Source organism: Nannospalax galili, unplaced genomic scaffold (genome assembly GCF_000622305.1).
Source record: "Nannospalax galili isolate Female #2095 unplaced genomic scaffold, S.galili_v1.0 scaffold918, whole genome shotgun sequence".
Lineage (NCBI taxonomy): Eukaryota > Metazoa > Chordata > Mammalia > Rodentia > Spalacidae > Nannospalax > Nannospalax galili.
In genome coordinates, this window is record NW_008343216.1 from 2624346 (window position 1) to 2631013 (window position 6668).

The window sequence follows — 6668 nt, forward strand, 5'->3', positions numbered from 1 at the left end:
CTTCCGTGGCTCCATACATATAAGGATTTACTATGAACCTTTATACAATGTGTTTTTTCTCACATCAAAACGAAATCAAAACTGCAGTTTATCCTGTCTAAATTTGCTATGCGAAGTTAAATTTAACAACTTTGACAACATTATAAAAATATTAATACTGAAGAAGTCTCAGAATATGGAAGAGGCTAGATCATACCCATTGAGCCCCACCCAGAACTTCAATAACCAATAATATGTACAACTTAGAATCCAATTTTTGTGATGTGGTTGATCGTGCTCCCAGAAGAACCACTTGGAAAGTTCACGAAGGTAAAGGATTTCTTCCTGCTCCTTTGTAAAAGAAGAGGAAAGGAATTTTGTCTTTAATGAAGCTCATTTTTTACAGCCCATCAGTCTTAGTAAAGTATATGTATTTGTATCTTTTCTGATTACTCAGCACCTAACACAGGAAGACTATTACTTGATTTTTATGAAAGCTTACAGACTGGAAAAATAAATAAGTATAATGCTGAGAATATTCTAGCTACACATCTCAATATAATATAAACATCACCAAATACTTGATGAATGATTCTTTTAAATGATTAAGTAACCCAAAGCAATGAAGTATGGTTTACTCTATTCCCTTGAAGTCTATGAAAAAATCTGAAGTTCAATTTAACTAATATGTATAACTAGAACTACTTAACCGAGATGGGCATTACCACTTTGAGATGACAATAACAAATAGGAATTGTTGGCTGGCAAATTGTCAAAAAAATGGAAACTATAGATTCTTAGAACAGACAGACTCATGTTGGGGTAAAATTAAAACACACACACAGGTAAATACTGGGCTGGATAGGTGGTTCAGTGGATAAGAGCACCTTCTTTTTTTACTTTTTATGTTATTTTATGTGTATAAGTGGTATCCCTGCATGTATGTAAGTGTACCTGTGTCACGCAAAGTCCAAGAAGGTCAGAAGAGGGTTGACCCCATGGAACTGGAGTTATAGAAGGTTGTTGGCCACCATGTGGGTGCTGAGAACCAAAGGTCCTTTTCAAGAGCAGCAAGTGCTCTTAACGCTGAGTCATCTCTTCAGCCCCACTAGAACTTTCTGTACAAGCACAAGGACCTTAGTTCAGATCCCAGTGCCCACACATAATACTGGATTAGTTACATAGGTACCTGTAACCACAGTGCTATGGGGGAGACAGGAGAATCACTGGGGTTTCCTGGCCACCGGCCTAGCCCCAGGTTCAGTGAGATACCCTGTCTCAAGGGAATAAGGAGGAAAGTGAGTAGGACACCTGATGTCTTCCTCATATCTCTGCATACACACAGACACATATACAAAGACGCAGACACATACACAGACACACACACACACACACACACACACACACACACCACCTTTATATACATAATACAGTCATACAACAAGTAAATAAGACTTATTTTTAGAGGTATCTGAGTTTTACCTCTCTTACTTTTCCTGATCATTCTGCCAATTATCACCTCAGTATCAGGACTGCTTCTAACATCAAGCTTCTTGCCTGTAGACGCACAGCCATGTTTCCTCTGCCTCCACTCTGCTGGCTATCCCACCACACACAGGTGCCAGAAAAGGCAGCAAATATTGATAGCAAACAAATCAATGGTACATTTAAAATGTAGTGCTTGATGGGGCTTTATTTGTAGTTTTTTGTTTTTTGTTTTTTTTTTAAGTGGATGGAGCATATATTAGATCCATGAAAAAACTGTCAAAACCCAGGGCTGCTGTCAGTTGCCAGTCAGGAAACACCATACTTTTGGGTAGAGGAATGAAAAGTAAAGTATTAGAAATCAGGGTGTCACAGCTTCCTTCAGTGGCAGAACTAGAGACTTTCTGTGGAGGAATCTAGTTGGCCTGAGAAAACCTAAGAGGAAGGAAACCAGGGAAATAAATACCCTGGCCTCTGTTTCCTCCCCAACCTCCTCTATTAGGCTTGCCATTGGTAAAACCCACCCAGAACACTGAGTAGGCTGGAGACACCTGATAGAATGAAAACAAGTTAGCTGTGAGAGGAAAAAAAGGAAGTGGGGAAAGGGAGCAAACAGATTAGTGGAAAGCAAGCAAAGAAGCAAAGTCACTCAGCAACATGACCCCTTGGCAACACTGAAAGGAACCTGAGGAGGAAGCAAGTCACTGATCTGCAGCAGTGACTGCTCCAAAGATGGGTTTCACCTCCTCACAGCAAGTGGTCTCTTGTTTTTGCTAGACTGTGTACTGTTGCTGGCCCCTTAACTTCTGGGTGATTCTCCGGTCTCTCCTTCCATCTCCCCACAGGAGTGCTGGGATTACAGACTCATGCCACCTCATCCTCATCCAGTTTATTTTTTTCACATGGGTTCTAAGGGATTGAAGTCAGATTCTCAGATTTATGCAGCAAGCACTTTAAAGTGCTGAGCCATCTCACCTACCCAAGTTTACATTTTGAATATAGCACATTGACGGTGATTAAAAGAACAATAAAATTCAATTTGAAATGGAATGCAAGAAAACTGTTGCGCATATACTTTCTTTGGCAATATAAGTTACTTCAGCTTTCCTCATAAATAGATTCCTACACTAAATAAAATAGCCATAATATTGTCAAACAGAAATCAGATACAAAGGGATAAACACCATAGTTTGACCTATTTAATATACAAAGGAATTGTTGTTTAACATGTTGATTTGATTCATCTTATAAAGGAGTTCTTATTTGCAAGGTGAGAGGTGAAGAACTAGCTTCATTTTTCTGCATGTTGTAAACCAGGATTCTTGGCATCATTTCTAGAAGATGCTGTCTTTTCTCCAATGTACATTTTTGGAGTCTTTGTCAGAGACTGGGTAGCTGTAGTTATGTGCAGTTATAACTGTGTCTTCTATTCTATTCCACTGATCTATGTATCTCTTTTTGTGCCAGTACCGTGATGTTTTATGATTATGGCTCTCTAGTAAAATTTGAAATCAGGTACGGCAATACCTCCTGCTGTATTCTTTTTGTTCAGCTTTGGCTACCCCTTGGTGTTTTACTACTCCACACATTTTGAGATTGTTTTTTCTATGTCTGTGAAGAAAGTTCCTGGTATTTTGATTAGGATTTTATTGAATCTGTAGATTGTAGGATAGTCATTTTTATAATATTAATCCTACCATTCTATAAGCCGGGATGGTCTTTCCGTCTTCTGGTGTCTTCCTTAGTGTCTTAAAGTATAAAGATATTTTGTTTCCTTGGTTAGGTTTATTCTCAGGTATTTAATTATTTTATTTTATTTTGTGCCTATGACTAAATGTGATTTTCCTTTATATATGCCCTAGAGGAGAACCTATTGATGTGTTTTTCTAAGTGGTCATATTGTCAAACTGCCTTCTAAATATTTATGTTTATATCCAAAGATTTGTGCTGCTGTCAACCTTGATCAGTAAAACTTCTTATTGCAGTGGGTAGTGGTTAATGTAGAGATGTATTTCTACTCAAAGTGCTGAAAATACGTGACTATGAGTGCTCAGTCCTAGATGAGACATCTGTATCAACACACCCCCTGCCACCAAGGCTCAGGGAAGGTTACAGAAAAGGGGGCAGAAAGAATGTAAGAGCCAGAGGATAAAGAAGGGTTCCGTGAAATACTGTCCTCTGGTCATGACACAGCTGTTGCACACAGGAACCCACAGGAGCAGTGGTCACCTGTACATGATATGCACAAGATCAAGCCAGTGAAAACTTCCAGCTGGATTGGGGAGGGCTCCAGAGGCCACACCTCTAGCTGTTAGTTCTTCATTTTAAGTAGCCACAATTAAACATTACCTAATCCAAGATTTCTCCCATTGTATTTTTATCTAAAACCAATGAGAACTCATAATTTAAGGTATAAGCAGCATAGAGTAAGATTAAAAACAACCATATTTCAGTGTTTAAGCAGACACTTTCATAATGAGTGTGAATGAGAGTAGTGGCCCCCAAAGATCCATGTGCAAAGTCTTCACCTTCAAGGTAGCTGTTCCTGGGAGGTGCTGTGGATCTTTAGGTGGAAGGGCCATGCAAGAGGTAGGTGGGGCATTGGGGTTACACATGCAAACAGGATTATTAGACTATCCTGCTTCCTGGCTCCTGAGGTGAACAGTTTGCTCTCCCATGTGCTCCCACAATGATTTACAGTTCCTACTAGAGGACCAAAGATACAGCGTCACTGCATCTCAGACTGGAAGCTTCAGAATTATAAGGAAAAATAAATTGAATTCCTTCAGGTATTTCATTAGGTGAAATAATATAAGAGTCTGATCAAGGTCAGGCATGGTGGCACATGCTTTTAATCTTAGCACTCAGGAGGCAAAGGCAGGAGGATCTATGTGAGTTCGAGGCCAGCCTGTTCTACATAGTAAGTTCCAGGCCAGCTGGACCTACAGGAAAACCCTGTCTCTAAAAAAGAAAAAAGAAAAAAAAAAGTATCTGACCAATACTGCATTTTCTTCATACACTGTACTATAGACACTGTACTAGAGATATTCTACACTCAAGATCATAGATCCTACACCAGACCCACTGGTTGATATTAGAATATCTTTGTTATGGTTGGAGAAATGAGACTCAGAGGAGTAAGCAGGTTGATCAAGGTCACACATTTGGGATTCAAATCCAGTTTCTACCTTATGCCAATGTCTACAGTCTTGATTTCACCACACTGAATTTGTGAACAGAACATACCCATAGATCAATGGGGAAGAAGAAGGAACAGAAGCAGGTACAGGAGAACATGAGATGAGGCAACAGGAAAAGGAGAATAGTCAGTTCAGCTATGGTGGATATTTGTATTCCATATATTGAGTAGTATGTGTCCTAAAGGAATTTATAACAGCATTTTAAATTTACAAAGGCATTTCTGTCGCTATTTGCTGCATACAAATGTGCACTGGAGATTTGTGCATCCAGAGAACATTAAAGCTTACAGAACAATGGATGAGTAACACAAATATTTCCCTTTCCCTTCTACAAACAAAAACAAAGGAATAAATGGATACTGCAAAGAGTTCCTTCGCCTATAAATGCAACAACTAATGCTCTTCATATACCAAAAGGCAATTGTGGGTCTGATTTTGCTTGATAACACCCAAAACAGAATACATATGTGCATGATGAATGCAGTAAATATCACATATGTTAGATAAATCGGTTACAGTTGAAGAAAGGACAAGGTATTAAATTAGAAGTTTGGGGTTTGGGTTTTGAGAGCTGTGTGACACTGAACACTTCAGCTGTCAAATTACTTCTGTAAAATTAGAACTGGACTGGTACCCCTTTTCTCAGTCTCTATAAAAGGCAAGAGCTATCGTGTTCTAGTACTTAGGATGCATCTCTTGCCTTACAAAGAGAAGATGTTTGTTTTGTCCAAATACGTAAGATCGTAGTTACCTACTGTATCTCCCGTGTGCTGGTTCCCTTAATGAATAGAAAGCATAATGGAAAAGTGTAACACTCCAAGCAGAATGTAAGCACTGTAAGGTTATCCTCAATCATTTTTACACAAGCACATACACGTAACACAATTAAGATGAAGTAACTTCAACTTAGAGTTAGGTCAGTGAGGAGGGAGCTGACATTCTAGAATTTCAGGATAATGGAGAAAATCACAGGATAGACAGAAGCATTGGTTTCTTTTAGAAATGGATTAAAAACAAAAGAAAATATCACTGTGTAATATTTTCTATCTATCTCCAATTGATGATTTTTTACTATATTTGCTGCTTTATCCTTATATTTGGTTCTATTCACTATAAATAAGTAATACAATTTTAATCATAAGTATTCTGCATACAGTTTTTTTTTTTTTGTCTAATTCAACTAAATCTGAAAGTAGCTATACACAGAGGTATTCAAACACCTTACTAATGTACCTCAGGGACTATGTCTTTGAAAGAAAATGAACTTTATATAAATATACGATGCTGTTTTGTGGTGATGTCACAAGTCATACCCCTAGTGCAATGTTGATCATGCAATTAAGAATGTAAGACTCGACTACTATCCTCAGGCCTCTTGGGGTAAGTCTATAGCGCAGCTCTCGGTGCAGGGACTCCCTAAGCGACATTCACCCTTCCATCCCCCGCCTCGACGGTCTATACTCCTAGTTTGGGCCCTGCGCCATTCCTAGTCTCGAGGCCCCAGACACCTGGGGAACCAATACTGCTTCCTGACCCTTCTCACACAGAGAAACTCAGTCCCTTTCTTGGGCTCTAGGAGCACCACTTCTGGTCCTGGCCCCGCCCTCACCTCTCTCTGCTTCTCTGGGCCTGCACCACCGGCTAACTCTCCTAGCCTGCACTACTATCCTCAGGCCTCTTGGGATAAGTCTATAGCGCAGCTCTCCGCGCCAGGACTCCCTAAGCGACATTCACCCTTCCATCCCCCCCTCTCCGTTCTATACTCCTAGTTTGGGCCCTGCGCCATTCCTAGTCTTGGGGCCCCAGACACCTGGGGAACCAATACCGCTTCCTGATCCTTCTCACCCAGACCAACTCAGTCCCTTTCTTGGGCTCTAGGAGCACCACTTCTGGTCCTGGCCCCGCCCTCACCTCTCTCGGCTTCCCTGGGCCTGCACCACCGGCTAACTCTCCTAGCCTGCACTACTATCCTCAGGACTCTTGGGGTAAGTCTATAGCGCAGCT